We start from the raw sequence: 26,162 nt of genomic DNA on the forward strand, positions 1-26,162 counted from the left end.
CTTAAAAGAGTTTCTTACCTATTTTCCCATTTGACATTCTTTACATACCAGATTATAGGACTTTACAATCTTAGGTATATCTCTAACTGCCTTAGTTGAACTGATCTTTACCATGCAATCAAAATTCACATGACATAGCCTTTTATGACATAGCCAACTCTCATCAATTTGTGCAATCAAACATGTCTTCTCATCAGAGTTCAAATGAAATATTTTACCTTTTGTCTAAGTACCAGTTGCAATCTCCAATCTAGATCTATTAATGATTTTGCATTTTCCATCCTTGAATTGTAATTGAAATCCCTTATCCACCAATTTTCCTACACTCAAAAGATTATGCCTTAAACCTTCAACTTAATAAACATTATCCATATTGTGCTTACCATCCAATGATATAGTTCATTTTCCCTTGATCATACATGCTTTGTCATCTCCAAATCTAACTAGACCACCATTAAATTCTTGCAAAGATAGAAACTACCTTTTATCTCCAGTCATATGATGTGAACATCCACTGTCAATTACTCATTCATCCTTATCTTCAATTTTAGCAGCTAGGGCCTTCTCTTCAAGTACATTCTCTTCCAGTGCCGAAACATCTTCCTTGATAGCCAAGAACACCCATTCCTTTCCATTGTTGGAACCACTAGCAGAGTCTTGTGTCGGTTCATCATCAAAATCAATCACACCTTCCTCATTCGCTATGTAGCATTATTTATCTTAGTTTTTCCTGTACTTATACTTGTTCTGATATATCCAAGCATAGGCTTAAAAGATCTTCTATCTCTCTCTTCAAATCTTGAATTCCTTTCAGGACATCTAGATGAAAAATGACCTATCTTATTACATGCAAAACATTTAAAAGGTGATTTTCCTTCATACTTACTTCCTACTGATCCTTTAGGTACTCTTCTACCAAATAGAGCCTCAAGTTTCTCAAATTATTCATCTTCTCTCTTCATATCATCCAATTCATTTTCACACAAAGCTTTCCAATCTTACTTGCCCATTGATGATGTAAATGCATGAAAAGCGGGTTTAGACTTCACAGCACCAGAGGGTCCAAATTCTTCAAGCTCAAAAGAAGATAATTTCCCAACCAAGGTATCTCTATTGACAAAAGTATTAGCCATTGTTCTCAATTCATTAATTTCAGTAGCCTTCATCTTGTAAGCCAATAGCAAAGCTCTCATAACTTTAGAAACAATTTCATCTTCACTCGGAGTTCCACCACAACATTGAATTCCCATAACAATTTCATTTACCCTTTCCATGAATGCAGTAATCCTTTCATCTTCTTCTATATTCAAGTTTTCATATCTCCCCCGGTAACCCTCAAGTTTAGCAATATTAACAATAGGGTCACCTTCATTAAGAGTCTCCAACTTGTCTCATATAGCCTTTGCTGATGATTTGTCAGTTAATCCCATTATTTTTTTTTCAAAAAGTGCACATAAAAGGGCTTCTCTTGATCTATAATCATTGTCAAGCTCCTTATCTAGGTTTGTCGGAGGAGGCTTGCTAGATTCCAGATTAAAAGGAGTAACTCCATCCTCTGTGATTTCCCAAATTTCCTTACCGAGACATCTCAGATGAGTCTCCATCTGAATCTTCCATACTTTGTAATTTGTTCCATCAAGCATAGGAATATCTCTTTGAAATATAGCGGTAGATGAACTTGAACTGTTAGTCACCATAGGATCTTCCTCAAGCGGTTAAGCTTTTGCAGAGAGGACTAGAGCTCTGATACCAATTGTTAGACAGTTAAAAATACCGAAAGAGAACTGAGAGGCGGGGTGAATTAGTTGTCACCAAATTACCAAAACCTTAAGAACAAAAGATCAATACCGGAATGCATAAACCAAATACCAAAATAGCAGATATACCAATTAAGCATAAGAAACAATTAGAGAATAAATACCATCCACATGACACCAAGATTTATATGTGGAAAACCCGGTAAAGGGAAAAACCACGGTGGGAAGCCTATCCATAGTTAGAAAATAATTCTACAGTAAATATGTGATTACAAATAAGGGGCCTATACTTGCAGGAAGGCCAACAACCTAGAGCACACTGCTCATTACAAAAAGAGTCTCACTAACTACATAGAAATCTAGACTACAATCCAGAAGAAGGAATGAACTGCAATGATAGCATCTCTTATGCTTGAATATAGTTTTGGTTAAGCTCAATACCAGAGGACTAAATCCTCTTACATAAACCCAAATCAATCACTAATGATCAACCAAATCATTTGCTTGAATGATATTACATTATTCGCTTGCATATCATTCCCACATGATCTACAATGAGATCTTACATCATATATATAAAAACCCTCGACCACAAACAATAAGGTTGGCCACCCGACAATAAAGCAATTACATAATTACAAAACATGTCAGCCTGAGACCAAACAAATAATATCCAACCCATAAGACATCCTGGAAACACATCGGGAAGTCCAATCAACACATTACATTAAGTCAGTCCATAACCTAGACAATATCGGACCCAATTTAGGTCCACACATGCTAAAACAATGATCCCAATTAACCAAGTCTCAAACATGATCTCCATCAGCATCCTGAATCTCTACTAGAAGCCGCACCAACACCACTTATGCATCATCAAAGATCTTCAATAAAGCTCTGCCAGTGAAACCCTCACCGGATCAACAAACCAAGCTTACCAACATACAAGATAGCATTTGATCACTAGATCAAAACCAATTGACTGAACATGAATCTGAGTAGCATGAATAAGCCAATTCCATAACCCAAACATACCAGAGCATACCGAATCATCATGATCTAATCCAACTAGAAACCGAACAACCTACTGGGACCAGAAGGATATCGGTAAACAACCAAAACAACTAGTGTTGACATCAATGACAATACATCAATGCAGCACATAATCAATTCCTCCAAATGGCCAACACTTTTGATGACTTTTTATTGTTATTATGTTTAATTTATTACATCTTTTTCTACTAGGGTTTGAGCTTTACTATGATTTTTTTTTCACTTGTGTCCTTTTCACCTTATATATCATATTAGGGGTTTCACTTTTAGATCTTATATTCAAATTTTGTTTCTATTTTTTCAATTTCAAATTATACTTTTTGGCTTTATTTTATAATCTTTTATTTATACCATGATTTACTCAAGATCCTAATCTTTCATTATTTAGTACTCACATAATATTAACATGGAAAAAACCCATGGGAATGAAGTTTATTCCAATGCACATAATGAGAATAATAAGGATTATTACCATGATGCTAATGTGGACAACCAACACTTTTAAAAATGGATTGTCTAGTCTAGCTAATATAGAAAATACTAAACAACTAGTTGATATGTTTCATGAGTTATTTTATAACAAGCCATTTGGGTTAGGGGCATCATAAGCATAAATTCTAATCATGCTCATCTATTATGAATAGAGCATATTCTTCTTATGATACTTCTATCATAGATCTATCCTCTCACATTAACATTTTCACCACCACCACTCATCCCCATGGTACCATTACTACTAGTATCTATCCCTTTTCTACTTATCCTTCCCTTTAGGACTTAGATCCTAGGTATACCCATCATGAGATACCCATTACCCACATGATGTACTACTCCTTTCTTTCATTTAGAACTATTAGACTTATTATTACTCATCTTAGCCAAGTCATTTTCTACACCCAACACTACATCTCATATCATACACACCCGTCGGTACTTTATGTCCTATATGCCATTATCCCAAGATATCACTTTATCCACCCCTCCCACCTCTCATACCTATTCCCACACACACCAAAGTGGTCCTCAACCTTCATTAGTTACTATTAATTTCTCCACCCTAGATACATGATTTCATAAAATAGACTAGATAGAAAAGAGAGTGAATGCAAATCCAAATGGACAAGATAGTGATGAACTCAAAGATACTTATATAAACCAATAACTTATCAAATTATTACATATTCATTACTAATGTGTTTTTATGGTACCACTATAGTATCTTAATTTTAAATTCATGGTGAAAAATATGATTCCAATATACTTGTATAAGATTGTATGCAACTACATTTGTAGGCTTTATTTATGAGGATAAGATACTACCAAAACTATTTTCACAAATTTTAAAATAATATATACTAAGTTGAATGGCTCTTTTTTCTTCCTTATGAGTTGATACATTCATTTGATGATCTATCATTAAAGTGTTCTTAAATTAATTTAAAGTTAACATGGGCCTCAAAGAAATAATTACCAATATATTTGAGTATGCCCAAGGACCAAATAAACACACTAATGATTATGTCATACAATTTTAGTCTTTAGGATCTAAATTGATCACCCCCTCACATTGTTGGATTAAGGTGACTCAATCTTAGGAGTCCCAGACATATTTAATATAAATAATTTTAATGGTCCTTTGTTGTTGTTTAGTTTTTTAATAAATTGATCCTATATTTAATATTCCCAAAGTGCACAACTAAGTTGTGGGGCCCAATGGAAATTGGATGCAATTAATATTAAGGAGAAAGAGAGAGGTGTGTCATGTGTCACAAGAAGAGAAGTTTTGAGAAATTGTTTTGAGAGGAAGCTCTCAAAAGTTCCCTCCTTGCGACAAGTGGACACATTGTTTATTTTCCTTTCTTGTGCATGATTTTTGGGAAGGCAATTTGGTGGGACCAAATTTTTCACACAGGAAAACTTGGAGACAACGTTAGAAAGTTCTAGAAAAAGGCTTGGAAATTTTGTATGAGAAGATAAATAATATTTGTATTAAAATATTATTTATGCAAAGGATATGCATATAGGAAGTTTCTAAAAATATGTAGAAGATACATTGAATGTGGATGGTTATTGAGTAACCTCTTTTTCTTATGCATTGTAAAATCTATATATACAAAGTATTATAGAAAGAAAATTAGAGAATTATTGTTGAGAGAAGCCATTATGTTGCCAAAATTATTCTGGAATTAGATATCACAGTTGAAGACACTTGCAAGAGCATAGACTTTGTGTATTGTTTGTAAAAAATTTTTACTGTAATACATTTGATTTGTGCTTTTGTGTGGTGGATTTTTTTCCGAAAGGGTTTTCCCACATTAAATCTTCCATGGCATGTGTTTATGTAAAATCTAAAATTTATTTGTGTTTTTTCTTTTATTTGTAACGTGATTTAGGGGTTTGCAAAGAAATTTACATTCACTCTCCTTGGGGGTTTGAATTAGGAAGGTTGTTTCCACTCCTCTACTTTCCTTTCAATTGGTATTAGAGCTTGGCAATATTTTTTATCCTTAGTGGGTTGTAGGGGTTTTTGAGCATATCCTTTTTGTGAGAGTTTTAGTAGGTAGAATTTTCTTAGCCCAGTCGGAGATTTAAGATGACAAGCACATCTGGAAGAATTGAAATGGAAAAATTCAATGGCAACAATTTTGAGTTGTGGAAACTCAAAATGGGGGACATGCTCGTTGATAGAGACCTTTGGGTTGTGATATATGGTCAAAAACCTCAGGCTATAGCCCAAGATGTTTGGGATACAATGGATCTGAAAGATAAGGGTTTGATAAGTCTCTGTTTGGCTAACTCTGTGCTCTTGAATATTTATGAAGAGAAGACTGCAGCTACATTTTGGAAAAAGATTGGTAATATTTATCAAGGGAAATCCATGGTATATAATTTTTTTCTAAGAAAGAAGTTGTATTATCTGAGAATGGAGGAAGAAGGATCTATTGCAGATCATTTAAATGCATTCAACATGTTGGTTTACCAACTAAACTCTATTGGTGTAAAAATTGATGATCAAGAATGTTGCATACTCTTATTATGTTCTTTGCCTACTTCTTGGAACCACTTGGTTATGGTTGTTGGAAGCACAACAACCACTTTCAAGATGGAAGATGTGGTTGCTTCACTTTTGTCTAAAGAAATGTGGAGGATGTCTTCTAAGATGGCCAAGGAGGCTCTTTTTGCTCATGGTAGATCAATGGAGAAAGGCAATACAACAACCACTTTCAAGATGGAAGATGTGGTTGCTTCGCTTTTGTCTAAAGAAATGTGGAGGATGTCTTCTAAGATGGCCAAGGAGGCTCTTTTTGCTCATGGTAGATCAATGGAGAAAGGCAATAAGAAGGACAAGAAAGGAAAGTCAAAATCTCAAAGGAGATCAAAGTATCCTAGTAAAAGTTCCAAGGCTAAATGTTGGAACTGCGATAAATCTAGTCATTTTTGGAAAGATTGTAAAGTGGAGAAGAAAAAGAAAAATAAGAAAGCCTCTAATTCTAATTTTAACCCATCCTCTCAAGATGATGCAGATGATTTTGTTGTTGTCTTAGCAACCCATGCATCAGAAGATGTATGGTTGATTGACTCGGGTGGTTCTTTCTACATGACCTCTCACAAGGGTTGGATCTCAAAGTATGAAGAATATGATGGTAGGAAGGTTTACTTGGGTGATGACTCTCACCTGAAAATTGTTGGACGTGGAAGATTCAAGATTTGAATCCCCGATGGGAGAGTGAAGGATATTGATGGTGTACTTCACATTCTTGGTTTGGAATGAAACCTTCCTTAAATTAGCAAGCTAAGTGATGTGGGAGTGCAGACTATTTTCTTGCAAGGTGGATGGAAGATGACCAGAGGTTCTATGGTGCTCGTTAAGGGTGTTCAGTTTGGCACTCTATATAAGTTGGATGCATGCATAGTTTAGTGCAATAGAACTTCTATGAAGTCCAAGAAAAGGGCTTTGGATTCTTCATCCTCACTATTAAATCAAGAAATGAAGAAGATTGTTGTATCAATATCTAATGGTCATTCTTTCTAGGTACCTAAGGGTGCTAATGCTTTAGAGATGAAGCTCCCAGTTGAGAAGACAATGTTGTGGCACTGAAGACTTGGCCACATGAGTGAAAAGGGATTACGAGCCTTGAAAAATAAGAGTCTTGTTGAAGGCCTTGATGATTGTAATCTTGAATTTGACTTTTGTAAATATTGCATTTATGGAAAGTAACACCATGTTGTTATAAGTGAGGTTGTCGTTGCACCAAAGGATCGACTTGTTAATTCTCGATATAGCCACTAGAGTTATAGAATCCACATAAGGCAGTTAAGCCATGTCACAAACCCGAGTGTTGTGTTTCATAGAAGAAGGAGACCAAGGGCGCACACCTTGAAACTATTGGCATATGCACACTCCAATGAGACATTGTAGGTGATTGAAGGTTTTGTCATTGATGGCAACCTTACAATCCTATGGCATCGGCAAGGCATTACACCGGCAAGATAGTTCACCGGAATCAACAGATCACACTCTACACCGGCACTTAGACCACCAGCACCAGCACAGAGAAAGGAAGCATACCGACACAGAGGTCGACAGGATTTTTGATATATTATATTTTGTTTATTATTGTAAAAACTTTGTAAGCCAACTTGGCAAGTTTTAAAATGACTCTTATATATAAGAGAGATCATTGTAGACATTAAGTAAGTGAAGGAAGCAAAAAAAAGGAAGATATTAGGCAGACCTATTATGCAAAATATAGGTTAAAGGTTTTATGTAAAGAACAAAGCAGAATCCAGTACTGGATCAAGAATTATAGATGCTATTGTAAAGCAGTACAAGATATTGGATTTGTATAATCCACATTGTAAGTTAGGGAGACTTCTCTTTGAGCAGTGAGCTCTAGGCAATTGGCTTTCCTGCATGTGCAGGCCCCTCTTGTAAGTAATATTCTCTTATTGGCCAATAAGTGAATATTGTGGGTCACAAATCCCACCGAGGTTTTTCCTACACTGGGTTTCCTTGTTAAATCCTTGTGTCATGGTGTGCTTTTCATGTGGATGCTTTTAATTCTGTTTATTGTATTATTTCTTGCATACCGGTATACTATTATAATATGTTCTACATGTTTTAAGTTAAGAAATTCAATCCACCAGTTAGATGTTGATTCACCCCCCCCTCTCAGTATCTGTGGGAATCCTAACAGAAACAATCACCCCTCTAGTGCAAGCGAGGGGTTTGAACCGATGACCAATCTCTGATACCACTTGTTACAAGTGCAGTTGCCATTGCACCAAAAGATCAACCTGCTAATGACCGATACAACCACTAGACTTATAGAATCCATAGGAGGTGGTTAAGCCATGTCACAAACCTGAGCACTACACTGCACAACACAAGGAGACCAAGGATGCACATGTTTTAACATTTGTTTCTTTTTATTTCAATTCTCATAAGTCTTCTAAAATTTTGGACTATGTTCATTTTGATGTATTTCATCCAGTTAATGTGCCTTCATTAAATAGATCTGTGTACTTTGTTTCTTTCATATATGACTATTCAAGAAGTACATTTGTTTATTTCCTCATAAGTAAATATGAATTTTTTAGTCGATTTAAGGAATTTAAGTTCTTGGTTTAAAATTAGACTAATAGGAAAATTAAATGTTTGAGGAGAGATAACAGTGGTGTTTTTTGTTCCGTTGAGTTTGATAGGTTCTGTAAGGATCATGGGATTGAAAGACATAAGACAACTCCATATACACCACAAAAATATGGAGTTGTTGAGTGGATGAATAAAATGTTGATGGAGAGGGATAGGAGTATGATGAGTGGTGTTGGTATTGAACAAAAGTTCTAGGTTGAGACAGTTGCCACAACATGTTATCTGATAAATAGATATCCTACTTTGACACTTGTTGAAAAGACCCCTATGGAAGCATGGTCTGGTGAAAATGCCTCGATGAGACATCATAGAGTCTTTGGCTATGAGGCATATGCTCATGTGCCTAATGAAAATAGATCTAAATTGGAGAACAAGGTAGTTAAGTATATCTTCATTAGTTATGGTATTGGTGTGAAGGGATACAAGCTTTGGGATCCAATTTCAGAGAAGGTACTCTACAATAGGAGTGTAATCTTTAGTGTTAAAACCTTCCATAGTAGATTTGCAACTAGAGAAGTAATAGAAATAGAAGGAGGTAGTTTATATTCCACCCACTCTCGAGAGAGTTGAACTATGTACTCGTCTAGGACCTAATGATGAGGAGAGTTCTAGCAGCTGAGAGAGTTTGAAAGAGGAACAAGATCTTCAATATTAGTCTTTGAGGAGGTCTACACATGATAGGTGGGAACCTAAAAGATACAGTTATTCACCAGAAAGGTTTGGTTATTCATTGTTAGATTTTAGTTGTATTTTTTCTTTGATTGCTAATGTTGATGAGCCTAGGACTGATAGAGAAATAATAGGTATGCATGATGCAAATTATTGGATGGAAGCCATGAATGAAGAGATGGTTGCATTAAAGAAGAATGCTACATTAGATCTGGTACCTTTGCCTAAGGGATGAAAGCTCGTTGGTTTTAAATAGGTGTTGAAAAACAAACTTGGTCTAGATGGTAGTGTTGAGAAGTACAGGGCATGATTTGTAGCGAAGGGATATTCCAAGGTGGGGGGGGGAATTGATTATGGGGAGATATTATCTCTTGTAGATAAACTGACATCCATTCGACTTTTGTCTTGGATTAAGGAAAAAATAGGTTTTGAAGGGGCCCTGAAACCCTTTACATAGAAGATTCTAAAAGGTTTATAATCAAAACATCAAAACAAAATAGGTTGCAGAAGATAGAACAATACATATGGTAGCCAAAGAACCACCATAAGGCCATACGAGAAACAAAAAACTAGCAACGACCCACATACCAGCAAAAAGAAAGAGATAGAACTATAGAAATAGAGAGATGAAGAATAGAAACTACATAAGGCTCTTAAAGGTCTCAGCAACCTCAACCTCTAGAAGACTCATATTATCAGCAACAGACCTCGACTCCTTGTAGTCCACACTTTGGGTAGCAGCTTTCTTTTTCAAATTCCCCCTAGTCATCTTACAAGGGCCAGAATCCCCCTGAGTCATGTCTTTATCATCATCCAAATTGATCAACATCTTGTCCTGTTGAACACTGTCAAGATTATTCACCATGATATTCATAGCATTAGTCGATTTCTTAACAATTCGATGACCATTGGACATAATGGTCATGAGGGTGGCCTGAATTTTCTTGTAATTCTCCTCAACATGGGTGAATCTATCTTCAAAACCTTTCTTTATATGATCAATACCTTCAACATCTCTATTGGTACAATCCACAACAAAAAAATTCTCATCCCCAGTCCACTAACCATCACCACTCAGTCTATCCTAACAAGTAGAAGTGGGAAAAGCTCCCAGCTTACTACTCAAAGCCCTTTGGTTAAGTTTAACCTCTTTGATTTCATGGAAGAGCCATTTAAAAAGACTGAAAGTATCAATGGCATGGTCTCTTTCCATACCCAGTATATCCTCATAGTCATCTCTTTTATCATTAAGCTTAGCACTCTTGGCATGAAGGTCCTCCTGAACCGCAACTCCAATGAAATTGATGGTCTCCTTATGAAGAACCGAGGGGGGAATTTTAAAATTCTAACTCCTAGGCTCTGGGATAAATCTCTTATTGATCGCACTGTCCTGATAATTCCCCCTATGGCCACTAGAATCAGAGTCCTCATTACCAGCAGAGGTAGAAGAGGAGGAGATAACAACTTGCTTCGAACCCTTCTTACCCCTGCCCAAAATAGATTTATCTTTAGGAGTATTCTCAATTTTAGATTTTTTAGGAGGAGAGGAAGTCTCATCCTTTGAATCCAAACTGGATTCTTCATCCCCAGACTCCCCAGCACTAGTATTATCATCTAAAAAAGTGGGGATATAAGAAGAAGGGGCAGGAAGGGACTGAAAATGCTTATCAATTAACAACACAAGCAACCCTTCATGAAGGATAGGGTGCTTGGCCAAATTCTTCCTATGAGCTCTGAAGCTAGCTCGAAGAGAAGACAACAAGAAAAAAGAAAAAGAAACCCTAACATTATGGCAGAAATAGTTTAATAGAACAAAATGGTGGCCATAAACCCTTGTAAAATGCCCATCAAGAGTAAAGTAATCCATGAGTACCTTCAGGAGTTTGGCCCAGACATCCTTGAGAACACTGATGTCATAAAAGTTGGCAATCTTCTTCATGAATTTCCCCTTTCCTTCTCAAATTTCAAAAAATTATGCCCCATAGTCTCCTTGTAATTTCTATCTCTGTATTATTTCATGTTGTCAGAGGAAAGACCCGTAACTTTAGCAATCAAATTCTCATCCATAGTAACCTTGTGCCCATGCAGAGTAATGGTTCCATCCTTCCAATGCTTATCAAAATATGCAATAACATCCTTGTTAACCCCTTGCACTTTCTAAATGAAGGGAGTAACACCCCCTTTCATGAGAAGCCTCCAAACTTTATGGTTATTCTTCAGCTACTCACAACTCGGAGGCTCAACCCACTTCCTAGATCCCCCTATAATGCTCAGAGAAATCACAACAACAACTCTAAATAGATAGGTCTGAACAAAATAGATATCAACCCAGAAAGCGTGTGTAATAATGGCACAATAATTACATTGTCCGCAACCAACACATGCCAAAAGGATAAAGAGGACGATCTTTCTAGAATCACTACTAGTAATAAAAGCAATATTACTCATTTTCCTTACTACCTCAAATTCTATCATGAAGGATAAGCATGTAGAGATTGGTATCCACCTTGTCTTCATTGGTCCATGTCACTTTGCTAGCACTACTAACCCCTTTGTTAGCAAGGTAGTCCGAAACAACATTAGACTCCCTATAAATATGAGAAATAATGCAATTTTCAAAATAATTAATGATTTCCCTAGATTTGTTTATCCATGCTTCCACATTCCAAGATGGCCTAGAAATACCTTTGAGATAATGAATAATTTTTTTGGAATCACCCTCAATCCATACATGTTTGAAGTTATGTCGCCTAGCAAGATTAAGACCTTGGAAGGCCCCAATGGCTTCAGCAAGGTGGTTAGACTCCATTTGACTTTTGTTATCACTAGCAGCAACTCATGATTTAGAAGTTGAGCAGATGGATGTGAATACAACTTTCCTTCATGGTGACTTGGAGGAAGATATTTACATGTCACAATCAGAGCACTTTGTGAAGAAAGAAAAATAAAATTTGTTTTGCAAGCTGAAGAAATCTCTTAAGATGTGGTACCATAAATTTGACACCTATGTGTTTTTATTGGGATTTGTGAGAACTAAATCTTACCATTGTGTTTATTACAAAATTAGAAATGCTCATATTCTCATTATTATCCTGTATGTGAATGATATGTTGTTCATGGGGAATGGGAAGAGTATGATTACAGATTTGAAGTCTTCGTTGTTGGAACATTTTGAGATGAAAGATCTAGGTGTAGCAAGATATATTTTGGTAATGGAGATCAATAGATATAGAGCTCACTAAATGCTTTGGATTAGCCAAAGAAAGTTGTGAACTCTATGTTGGAGGGATTTAACATGACAAATTGCAGATACTTAGTTTTTTTGTCCTACAGGGGATGAAGCTTTCTATGGAAGACTATCCAAATTCTCCTACCAAGATGGAGGACATGACCAGAGTGTTGGATGGTTGAATGGTCTGAAATGCAGAGATACATTGATTTTAACCTTAGCAATAAATTTCATCAATCTGAAACAATAAATGCAAAATAAATGGAAAACATATTCACAAGATAGACACCAAATTTTTATATGTGGAAAACCCAAATGGGAAAAACCATAGAGAGGGTTAACTCTCAGGAAAATATAACTAATTATATGGTGTTTAAAAAAGGGTGGCTAACTGCCTGATTACAATCTGGCTCACTATCGAAATACAACATGACTCACTACCAAAATTCTCAATGTAATAGAAATAAGTGAACTGAAGAAAATTGCAACTCAAAATGAATGAGGTCAGTTTCAAGATAAGCTCAAATATCAAAACAACAACTTACAATAGATCTGGTAAGGGATATCCACAACACTTTCTCTAACCTATCAACACAACTACTTGCAACAAATCCAGTAAGGGATTACTACTTCTCATCTTCAATTTTTCAATCCAAGTGCTTACAACAAATCTAGTAATGGATTACTCCAATACTGTCTTCAATTTGTCAATCCAACTGCTTGTAGCAGATCCGGTAAGTGATTACTACAACACTGTAACTACACTCACACTTTCCACACTTCGCTACTCATGCACATTTGCTTCCTTCTCTTGTTCATATTCTACACACACACACACACTATACACACATCCACACACACACACACACACACACACACATATACTGATAAGCATATACACCAAGATAATATGTCATCCAAGCACAAAAGTTTTATACAAAAAACACATTTCTTGATTCTACATACTACTCTAATATGCCTTAATCAAAACAGGGTAACTAAGTCAACCTTTATTGATCTTCTACATACTTCCTTCTTAATTACTGGAACATGTGCTTCAATTACTAGTTCACCAAACAAAGGTCTATCGAACCCATAGACATGGACCCATATACAAAAATTCCAAGCACAACAACTTCCATCTTCAAGATATGAATGCCACGGATTCTGGAGCATAGACTTCATACAAACCATGACTTGCAAACACTAGATTCTAGAGCAAAGGATCTTCTAGAAAGTACTCCCTATAAACCATACATATCTTGCTGCTCAATAAGACATACATACCTATCTTCCAATGCTACTCAACATCACATACATACATATCTTCCACTGCTTCTCAGCATGCTACATCTGGTCCTAACCAAATCATAGGGTTTGACATCAATGATAGCATTCAAACAAATATAACATGGAGTTCCTTATGCAAATGTTGTTGGTAGACTTTAATGCATGGTATGGTCTGTACAAGGCCAGACATTGCACAAGCAGTGGGAGTCCTTAGTTGGTTTATGGCTAATCCTAGACGGGTGCATTGGGATGCAATGAAGAGAGTGTTCAGATATTTGTGAGGTACTTCCAAGTATTCCCTATGTTTTCATGGTAATCCTATTGTACCTTGACATTCCTTGTGTACTCATGGGTATGTAGACTCTAATTAGGTAGACGCAATTGACAATAGGAGATCCACTAGTGGATATGTGTTCACAATGTTTGGTGGTGTAGTGAGTTAGATGAGTAAGTGGCAAGTTGTGGTGACTATCCATAACTAAAGTTGAGTGCATGGCTACTACACATGCTTGTAAAGAGGTCATTTGGCTTAAGATACTATATTTAGACCTTGGTTTTGGTGCAAGACCAATCACTAACTATTATGATAGCCAGAGTGTCATTTGCTTGGCAAAAAATCCTAGTTTCCATGCTAGAACAAAGCACATTGATGTGCAGTTTCATTTTGTTCATGATATGGTGGAAGATGGAAAGGTATAGTTGGAAAAATTAGACACTTTAGTGAATATTGTTGATGCATTGACAAAGCCAGTGAGCACAGAGAATTTCAAGTGGTGTGCTGGTTCGATGGGCCTAGGTGTCCAAGTTGTGATATGATGACTGTTTTAAGGTCTTTGTCAAGTGGGAGATTGTTGGGATTAAGATGACTCAACCTTAGGAGTCCCAGACAAATTTAAATTTAAATGATTTTAATGGTCATTTATTGTTTAGTTTTTTATAAATTAATCCTATATTTAATATTCCCAAAGTGTATAGCTAAGTTGTGGGGCCCAATAAAAATTGGATGCAATTAATATTGAGGAGAAAGAGAGAGGTGTGTCATGTATCATGAGAAGGGAAGCTTTGAGAGGAAGATCTCAAAGGTTCCCTCCCTGCAACAAGTGGCCACATTGTTTATTTTCCTTTCTTGTGCATGATTTTTGGGAAGGGACCAAATTTTTCATGTAGGAAGACTTAGAGAAAATGTTAGAAAGTTTTGGAAAAAAGTCTTGGATATTTTGTATGAGAAGATAAATAATATTTGTATTAAAATATTATTTATGCAAAGGTTATGCATATAGGAATTTTTCTTAAAATATGTAGAAGGTATATTGAATGTGGATGGTTATTGAGTAAGCACTTTTTCCTGTGCATTGTAAACTCTATATATACAAAGTATTGTAGAAATAAAATTAGAGAACTATTGTTGAGAGAAGTCATTATGTTGTTGGAATCATTTAGGAATTAGATATCACAGTTGAAGACACTTGCAAGAGCATAGACTCTGCATATTGTTTCTAAAAGTTTTTAACTGTAATACAATTGATCTGTGCTTTGGTGTGGTGGGTTTTTTCTTGAAAGGGTTTTCCCATGTTAAATCTTCTATGTCATATGTTTATGTTAAATCTGAAATTTATTTGTGTGTTTTTTCTTTTATCTGGAAAATAGTTCAGGGGTTTGCCAAGATTTTGAATTCACCATCCTTGGGGTTTTTCATTAGGAAGGTTGTTTCTACTCCTCCACTTTCCTTTCAATCATGACACAACATTACAAAATATATCTACTTTAAGGGGATACTTATACAATATAAGATAATGCACACTAAAAAATATTATTCTTTCAAAGATTTATATACACATGAAAAAATTATACTCTAAATTTCTAACATAAAATTCATTTAATCATGGATCTTCAAGTCAAGATGCTTTCCACCCTTCAAAATATCAAAAGTAAAATAAGTTTTTAAAGTTTAATGATATTAAGGAAAGTATTCATCAAGTTGCTAACATACCAAATGTAACTAATAAGTTTAGTAAATTTCAATAATTTATAGACAAAGTTCTTCAAAGATTGTTAGTGCTAACTTAATTACACTCTCTTCTATTTATTCATTTGTTAAATCCTGGAAAATCCATTCTCGAATTATATAATTACCAATTCCTAGATCATATAATTATAAATTTGATGCCTTAATACTTAAAATATCTTATTTTTCTTATTTATTATTATTGAATAATAGATTATAAATAAAATAATCCTAAGCTAACACGATGAGATTTTTATAAATTTAAATTTGACCAACTACAATATCAATTGATAATTATTAAACAATTTAAAGAAAACGAATTTGCATTTTTTTTATATTATTTGGAAAGTGATGAAGGCATATTATTTTTCTCAAAGTTATTACATTGAGATTCCACTTTAAAAAATGCATTTAACTAATCTAATCTTTATCTATATGTGACATAGTAGAATTAAATTATTTTATTGTCTTAAAAAAAAATATTTTTCGGAATTCAAATACAACATCAAGGTGAATCTTGTTGGCATTATGGATGAATTGATTATGTGTTGCATTGATTTTTTTTCATTGATGTCAACACTAGCTATTATGATTGGTTGCCGACAAATAGGTTTTGGTTACCAATAGACAGGTTTTGGTTACCGGTAGAAGATCTAGTGTTACCGGTAGAAGAGACTATTTGTTGGACACTTCCGCATGTTTGGATCAATGGAGTATGTTTGATTTTAGGTGTTACATGTTCCTGGAGCATGTTTTGGTATTGACTTGGTAATTGGATGCTATCATACACTCTTGTAAACCCTTACCCACATTGGTTTAAGGTTTAACCGACAGTGCTTTCACTGAGGAATCTTGACAGGATGCATAAGTGGTGTTGGTGCGGCTTCTACATGGATTTTAGGATACTGAAGATGTTCTTTGATTGTGCTTCAATTGCTTGAAGACATTTGTTTGGTGTGGTGGACCCATAATAGGTCTGGTACCTATCTAGGTTATGGACCGGTATCATGTTAGCGTGTACTCTACATGTTACCGAGATGTTTCGGGATGTTCTATGGATTGGTTATTGTTGTTTTGGTTTTAAGCCGACATGGCATATCATTGTAATATGGATTTGTCTAATGATCTTATTGTAATATCTTTAAGGTAGCCTAACTAATTGGTTTAGGCCTTAGGGTTGGTATAAAATGATGTAAGATCTCATTGTAGATTATGGGGAAGAAGTGTCGTGGTCATGAAATGCAATATCATATGCGAAAGAGATTTGGTCGATCATATGTGATTGAATTGGGATTAAGGAAGAGGTTAAAGGCCTCTGGTATTGAGCTTAACTGGGACTATAACTAGGCATGGTATATGCTATCTTTGGTTGTTCATTATGCTGTATTATTATCCATATATCTTGAGGTGGTTATAACCTCTCTATAGTCAATGAGACTCTTTTGTAATGAGCAGTGCGCTCTAGGCAGTGTGCCTTCCTGCATGTGCAGGCCCCTCATTGTATCACATACTTTCTACAGAAGTATCATCTGACTCTAGGTAGGCTTCCCACTGTGGTTTTTCCCTTTTGGGGTTTTCTATGTATAAATCATGGTGTTATGTGTTATGGTTGCATTGTGTTGATTATTTGTTTCGTTGTTAAGTTTTATTGCTTACCGATATCTGTTTCTGCTTTACTAGTACTTAATATGGTTAAAGGTTATTAATTGGATTAAATGATGTAATCTGTTAACAACTGATTCACCCCCCCCTCTCAGTTTTTCACCGATTATCCTAAAAATTGGTATCAAAGCTTTGGTCCTCTTTTGTGGAAGCTTAACCACTTGAGGTAGATCCTATGGCAACTAATCCACTAGCAACTATCTTCAAAAGAGAAATCCCTAAGCTTGATGGAACAAATTATGGGATATGGAAAATTCAAATGGAGAATCATCTTAGATGTCTTGGAAAAGGATATTTGGGAGATCACTGAGAAGGGATACACACCTTATGATCCGACATCTAGCAATCCTGCTCCTGCAGACCTGGACAAGAATATTGAAAATTATTGCAGAGCTAGAAAAGCCCTCTTGTGTGCACTTACTTATCAACAAATCATGGGATTGACTGATAAATCATCAGCAAAGGTTATGTGGGATAAATTGCAAACTCTTAATGAAGGTGATCCTACTGTCAAAATTGCTAAACTTGATGGTTACTGGGTAAGATATGAAAACTTGAAGATGGAAGATAATGAAAGAATTTCTATATTTATGGAAAGAGTAAATGAGATTGTTATGGGAATTCAATATTATGGAGGATCTCTGAGTGAAGATGAAATAGTTTCCAAAGTCTTGAGAGCCCTTCCACCGGCTTACAAGATGAAGGCAACTGCAATTAATGAGTTGAGAACAATGGCAAACACTTTAGTTAACAGAGACATTCAGATTGGGAAATTATCTTCTTTAGAGCTTGAACAATTTGCATCTTCTAGAGTTGTAAATTCTGAACCTGCTTTTCATGCATCATTATCTACCGAAAAATTGATTGGAAAGCCTTATATGCAAAAGAATTGGAAGACATGAGGAAAGAAGATGAAGAATTTGAGAAACTTGAAGCCTTATTTGCTTGAAGAGTACCTAAAGGACCGACAGGAAGTAAGTGTGAAGGAAAAGTACCTTTTAAATGTTTTGCATGTAATAAGATTGGTCATTTTGCATCTAGATGTCCTGAAAGGAATGCAAGATTTGAAGAAAGAGTTAAGAAATCATTTAAGCCTAACCAGAACAGATATAGATTCAAGAAAAGTAAACAATGCTACATAGTGGATGATGAAGGAGTAAGTGATGACTCTGGGGATGAACCGACAGAAGACTTTGCTAGTAGATCTAGCAGTGGAAAGGAATGGGTGTTCTATGCTAAAGGAAGATGAATTGGAACTGGCTATCATGAATGAAGAAAAGGCCCTAGTAGCAAAATTTGAAGATAAGGATGAATGGGTAATTGATAGTGGATGCTCACATCATATGACTGGAGATAAAATAAATTTTTTGTCCCTGCAAGAATACAATGGCGGTCAAGTTAGATTTGGAGATGACAAAGCATGTATGATCAAAGGTAGAGGTACTATTTCTCTGAATGGTAAGCATAATATTGATAATGTCTATTATGTAGAAGGTTTAAAGAATAATCTTTTGAGTGTTGGTCAATTGGTAGACAAGGGTTTCCAACTTCAGTTTAATGATAGAAAATGCAAAATCATTAACAAGACTGGTTTGGAGATTGCAACCACTATTCAAACTAGAGGTAATATCTTTCACTTGAACACTGGTAATAAGACATGTTTGATTGCTCATATTCATGAGAGTTGGCTATGGCATAAGAGGTTGTGTCATGTTAATTTTGATTGTATTGTTAAGATCAATTCAACTAAGGCAGTTAGAGATATACCTAAGATTATGAAGCCTCATAGTCCGATATGTAAAGAATGTCAATTGGGGAATCAAGTTAGAACTTATTTTAAGAGCATACATGATAAATCTAATGATGTACTTGATTTGATTCACACTGACTTATGTGGTCCTACAAGGACTAGAATCTTTCAAGGTGATAGGTATTTCATGTTGATTATTGATGACTATTCTAGGATGATGTGGGTGACTTTTCTTAGGGAGAAGTCTGAAGCCTTTGAGAAATTCAAGATCTTTAAAGAAAAGGTTGAAATAGAAATTGGATTGTAAATCAAATGTCTAAGATCATATCAAGGTGGCGAGTTCACTTCTAATGAATTTAACAGTTATTGTGAGACAAATGGAATTAGGAGACAGTTATCTGCACCTTAGACTCCTCAGTAGAATGGAGTAGTGGAAAGAAAGAACAAAACCATTTTGGATGTAGCAAGATCTATTATTATGGAAGCCAAATTTCCTCACATCTACTAGAGAGAAGCATTCACATCAAAGGTGAAACCAGTAAGACCCCTTATGAATTATGGTTTGGACATACACCTACTATTAAATATTTTAAAAATTTTGGAAGTAAATGCTATATCAAAAGAGATGATTCAATTGGGAAGTTTGATCCTAGATGTGATGAAGGGATATTTCCTGGTTATTCAATTCAAAGAAAAGCATATAGATGTTATAAAAAAAGATTGTATAAAATTGTGGAGAGCGCTAATGTGAAAGTGGATGAGCAATACATAAATCAATCTATATCATATGACAAGGAACTAATAGTGGAAATGATCATAACTGAATCAGAAATGCCTCAACTGGTATAGGAAACTGAGACAGTTACATGGGCACAATCAGAAAATTCAACTATGACTGATGATCAGAGCAGTGAACTTGAAGTTCAAAAAACATCAAGGTATGTAAGTATAATCATTCTGAAGATCAAATAATTGGAGATGGGAACAAGGGAGTTATGACAAGAAGAAGACTGGCAAATAAAGAGGTATGTCTTATTTCTCAAGTTGAACCGAAATCTGTTATTGAAGCTTGTAAGGATAAACATTGGTGAAAGGCTATGGAAGATGAATTAGATTAGATAGAGAAGAATGAGACTTGGACTTTAGTTCCCCATCCTAAAAATAAGAATGTTATTGGAACTAAATGAGTTTTTAGGAATAAACTGAATGGGGATGGTCAAGTTTTAAGAAACAAGGCTAGATTGGTTTGTAAAGGATATTCTCAAATGGAAGGAATTGATTATGGTGAGACATTTGCACCTATAGCCAGAATTGAAGCTGTTAGATTATTTCTTGCCTATGAAGCTTATAAGAACTATAAGGTTTATCAAATGGATGTTAAATGTGCATTTTTGAATGGTGAACTTGAGGAATAAGTATACATTGAGCAACCAGATGGATTTTCATTGACAAATGATAAAGATATGGTTTGTAGATTGAAGAAAGATTTATATGGATCGAAACAAGCTCCAAGAGCTTGGTATGCAAGGTTGGATAAATATCTCTTGAAGCTTGGTTTTACTAAAGGCAATGCTAATAGTAATTTATATTACAAGATCACCGATGGTGATATAATGATTATTGAAGTATTTGTTGATGATATCATTTTTGGAGGATAAGACAAATTGTGCATGGAATTTGTTAATAATATGAAGAATAAATTTGCAATGTCCATGATTGGTGAGATGAAATTTTTCTTAGGTTTGCAAATTACACAAACTGACAAAGGCATTTTTATCTGTCAAATTAAGTATCTAAGGGAATTGTTGAAGAAGTTTGGTATAGATAATTCCAAACCGGTAAGTAGTCCTATGGTGACAAGTGAGAAATTATCTATCAAGGATACTTCTACACCGATAAATCTGACAAGGTATAAGTCTATGATTGGTGGCTTAATATACTTAACTTAGACTAGACCAGATATTATGAATGCAGTAAGTATTATTTCAAGATATCAAAGTAATCCTAAAGAAAATCATGAATGTGCAGTAAAGAGGATATTCTAGTATTTGCAAGGAACAAAAAAATATGGCTTATGGTATTCTAGAGATGATGATTTCACTTTATGTGCATATACTAACACAGATTGGGTAGGAGATACTAATGACAGGAAGAGCACTTCTAGTGATCTTTCTTGGAAAGAAACTGGTTTTATGGATTAGCAAAAAATAGTCATGTATTTCTTTATCTACTGCAGAAGCTAAGTATGTTGCAGTAGCAACTAATTACACTCAAATCTTGTGGATGAAGCAAAAGTTGAAGAATGTCAAAGTAAATTATAGTGAACCAGTAGTTATCTATTGTGATAACTCTATAGCTATTGACATGTCTAAGAATCCAGTATTTCACTCTAAGAGTAAGCATATATCAATAAAGTATAACTTTCTGAAGGACAAGGTAGAAGGAAAAGAAGTCAAATTGGTTTATGTGAACACTAAAGAATAGATTGTAGATATATTCACTAAACCACTATCTAAGGAATTATTTGAGTATTTGAGAGATAGGTTAGGGGTTTCTGCCCCTCCGACAGAGACTTGATTGGTCTAGTTTGTTATCAGTTCGGCATGCATTATTAGAGATACTATTCATTTTGGCACTAATGAGTGGTGCTACTACTCAGAGGGAGTAGTCAGCTTTGAAATTTAGAGGTTTACATTCTTGCTTTGGTATTTTTGTCAGATTTCTGGCATTAATGTCAAAGGGGGAGAGATAGTGATGTGAAAAATAAACTCAAAACTTTATAGAGATATCATTCACAAGGGGAGAGTTATTGATATTCAGGATATTGTTGATTGTCTTCCACAGGGGGAGACTTGTTTGGCATTTTTTTGGTACTTAAATGTTTTTCACATCTAGTGTTGTCATCAATGCCAAAGGGGGAGATTGTTGGCATTATGGATGAATTGATTATGTGTTGCATTGATGTTTTTTCATTGATGTCAACACTAGCTGTTATGATTGGTTACCGATAGACAGGTTTTGGTTACTAGCAGACAAGTTTTGGTTACAAGCAGACAGGTTTTGGTTACCGCTAGAAGATCTAGTGTTACCGGTAGAAGAGACTATCTATTGGATAGTTCCGACATGTTTGGATCAATGGAGTATGTTTGATTTTATGTGTTACATGATCCTATAGCATGTTTTGGTCAGTTGGTATTGACTTGGTAATTGGATGCTATCATACACTCTTGTTAGCCCTTACCAACATTGATTTAAGGTTTAACTAGTAGATCTTTCACTAAGGAATCTTGACAGGATGCATAAGTGGTGTTGGTGCAACTTCTACATGGATTTCAGGATGCTGAAGATGTTCTTTGATTGTGCTTCAACTGCTTGAAGATATTTCTTTGGCGTGGTGCACCCATAATAGATCCGGTACCTATCTAGGTTATGGACCAATATCATGTTAACATGTACTCTACATGTTACTGGGATGTTTTGGGATGTTCTATGGATTGGTTATTGTTGTTTTGGTCTTAAGCCGACATGGTACATCATTGTAATATGGATTTGTGTAATGATCTTATTGGAATATCTTTTAGGTGGCCAACCTAATTTGTTTAGGCCTTAGGGTTGGTATAAAATGATGTAAGATCTCATTGTAGATTATGGGGAAGAAGTCTCGTGGTCATGAAATGCAATATCATATGCGAAGGAGATTTGGTCAATCATAGGTGATCAAATTGGGATTAAGGAAGAGGTTAAAGGCCTCCGATATTGAGCTTAACTGAGACTATAATCAGGCATGGTATATGCTATCTCTAGAAGTTCATTACTCTAGATTGTTGTCCATATATCTTGAGGTGGTTATGACCTCTCTATAGTCAGTGAGACTCTTTTGTAATGAGCAGTACGCTCTAGGCAGTGTGCCTTCCTGCATGTGCAGGCCCCTCATTGTATCACATACTTTCTGCAGAAGTATCATCTGACTGTGGGTAGGCTTCCCACCGTGGTTTTTCCCTTTCGGGGTTTTCCATGTACAAATCATTGTGTTATGTGGTATGGTTGCATTGTGTTGATTATCTATTTCATTGTTAAGTTTTGTTGCTTATCGGTATCTATTTCTGCTTTATCGATACTTAATCTGGTTAAAGGTTATTAAGTGGATTAAATGATATAATCTATTAACAGCTAATTCACTCCCCCCCTCTCAGTTGTTCACCGGTTATCCCAACAAATATATCTACTTGAATGAATTGATTGACAACTAGATTAATTATTTGATAATTACTAAACATTTTAAAGAAAAAAGAATTTGCATTATTTTATATTACTTGAAGAATGATGAAGACATTATTTTTCTCAAAATTATTAAATTGAAATTCCACTTTAAAAATGCATTTAGGTAATCTAATATTTATTTATATGTGACATAGTCTATTGTCTTAAAAGAAATATTATCTCAAATGTAACCTATATTAAATATATCATGCATGTGCATGAATTTTACATTACCTCTCATTAGTCTATTATGTTAAACAATTAAAAATTTATTGGTCATGGTTTGTGTGGTTTTGTTCATGTATATATTAATAATAAAATCATTCAAGTTCTATGCTATAATTGTAACTAAAAGTTTTGCTTCGACCACTTCAATTAACTTGAAATTTCATGCTATATTACTTGGAACAACTAAACTTAGTCATTTCTTAATAGTGTGGAACAGAGTTCTTATTAATTGTTCTCTAAATTTAAGTAATGAGAGTAGATATTTAGAATCGAAAGGTGGTATACTTTAATAAAATTATTTATTTTAAATCTATATTATGGATTTTTTTCTTTTATAAAATGTCTATCTAGTTGTTTATAGATAATTTTTTTATAAGACATTCTTGAGTGTTGAGTGATATAATAGGATTAAAGTAAATTTAACTTTCAAATCTATTACTATCAAAAGAGATAATGATTCCATATAATATATTCTTTATGTGTTACTAAACAAAACATTTTGATCTTTGTCAAACATTTTTTGTTAATTTTTTAGAAAGAATGCTATGAAAATTGAACACGTTGAATGATGATATGTACATATAAAGATAGAGATATATACTCTAAAAAATGGTTATATATACTAAACAAGGTTTGTATGCTTCACCATAAATATATATTTTTTAAATAATAATATAAAAAACACTAAATAAAGCATGACAAATTTTGAGTTTATGTATGTATGTATACATACACACACACACACATATATACATATACATATACATATACATATATGTCTATATGTATGTGTATATGCACATGCACATGTGCGCGCGCACACACACACACACACACAATTGTGTGCCTAGTTGATTTTCTTTTCAATAGTTTAATATGATATCAATATGAAGATTATATACATATAATTCATTATTTTAAATTTTTTTAATTAAACACCTATAATACTATTTTTGATTAAGCAAAATCAGGTTTTGAGGGGACCCGAAACCCCTTACATCAAAGAGTTAAAGATAAAGCATTAGAGTATCATAAAAGAACCTAGGTGTAAGAAACAAAACTGGCTGCAATCCAAAAACAATGCAATCCAGCAGCCACAAAAAGACCAACAAAAGGCTAGTGAGATGCTGGCTACAACAACAAACACATACCACCTACTTAAAAATGTCTAAGGCCTAGGAGGCCTCCTTCTCAAGCAGAAACATAGCCTTGGCAGCTTCCTTAAGGTCCAACAGGTCATGTGGAAGAGACTCTTCCACCAGTTTAGTGCTCTATCTTGTTCTCCTAGTAGTGCAAGGATTCATCTTCGAACTCGAGGCCCCAACTTAATTTTCCAAATCCACAACATTCTTCTCATTATGAATTCTCTCTAGCCTGGAAACCAGAGCATTCATATTGACCACAAATTCTTTCATCATAGCAACAATATTCTCCATAATTTTCTTCATACCTTCCTCAATTTGCATCATCTTCTGGCTGATCTCATTGTTCTTCTGATCATTTCTACTCTTTAAAAGTTCAACTGCCTCACCATTCTTCTTTAAAATCTCTAACATCATACTTTTTTCCCCCATAGTCCAAGTAGCATAATCTTTTGTATCCTAGGCCACCCTCTTATTATTCACCATCTACCTATCTTTGTGATGCTTAAGTTCACCCTCTTCAGTTTTGGCATTTGTGGCTTAATTTTAAGTGCAATCTTAATTTCATGGAAAGTCCACCTATTGAACAGTAAAGATCAACCAAGGAGCTCCTAGCATTGCCCAATATGTCAATCATGGATTCTCTCTTGTCTTGTAAATCCTCTGAGTCTAAATCCATTGGCTCAAAATCTTGTTCTTCATACTCATGCAGAGATAACTTACCCTCCTCCTCAGGATCTGACATATGATCCATGGAATTATCCCCCGACCTAGGAGGTGAACCGACATTCTCCTCCTCCTTTGAGTTGGACTCCCGAGGGTCATCAGTTGGTTCATACTCCTTGTCATCACCAAAGTCATTTTTAATTTGCTTAGCCTTGACCTTACAGTACCCATAAATCAGGAGGATAAGATCTTGATGGGCAAGAGGGCCAACTTTAGAATTTTTAATGAAATCCGCCACATTATCATTAAGAGAACAGGTGAGATAATAAGGGACAAAGATCTTAATGCCATGGCAAAAATGGTTTAAAAGGACAAAATGATAGTTGTAGATTTTTGTAAACCTACCATCTAGAGTAGCATACTCCATAATTGCCCTAAGAATTTTCCTCCCAAAAAAGTTCAATTTGAAAAGGGGTAAAGTAAGATTTGTTTAACGTTACCAGATTATTCCTCTCCACATTATATTTAGGGAAGGTCTTCATGGCACTGTCAGACAACTTCCGATCCCTAAAGAACTTCATTCCTTCCATGGACATACATGTCACCTCTGCAATTAACTCCTCATCCAATTTGATAGATTGGCCAAACAAGGTGACTTTCTTCTTATACCATACCTTAACAAAGGCTTTGGAGGCATGATCCTTCTTACCATGTAGCTTCTCCATGAAACTAGTCACTCCTCCCTTCTACAGCCTCCTCCAGATTTTCTTTTCCTTCTTCCAAGACTAGCAACTC

The sequence above is a fragment of the Cryptomeria japonica genome, chromosome 8, assembly GCF_030272615.1.
Source record: "Cryptomeria japonica chromosome 8, Sugi_1.0, whole genome shotgun sequence".
In the NCBI taxonomy this organism is placed as follows: Eukaryota; Viridiplantae; Streptophyta; class Pinopsida; order Cupressales; family Cupressaceae; genus Cryptomeria; species Cryptomeria japonica.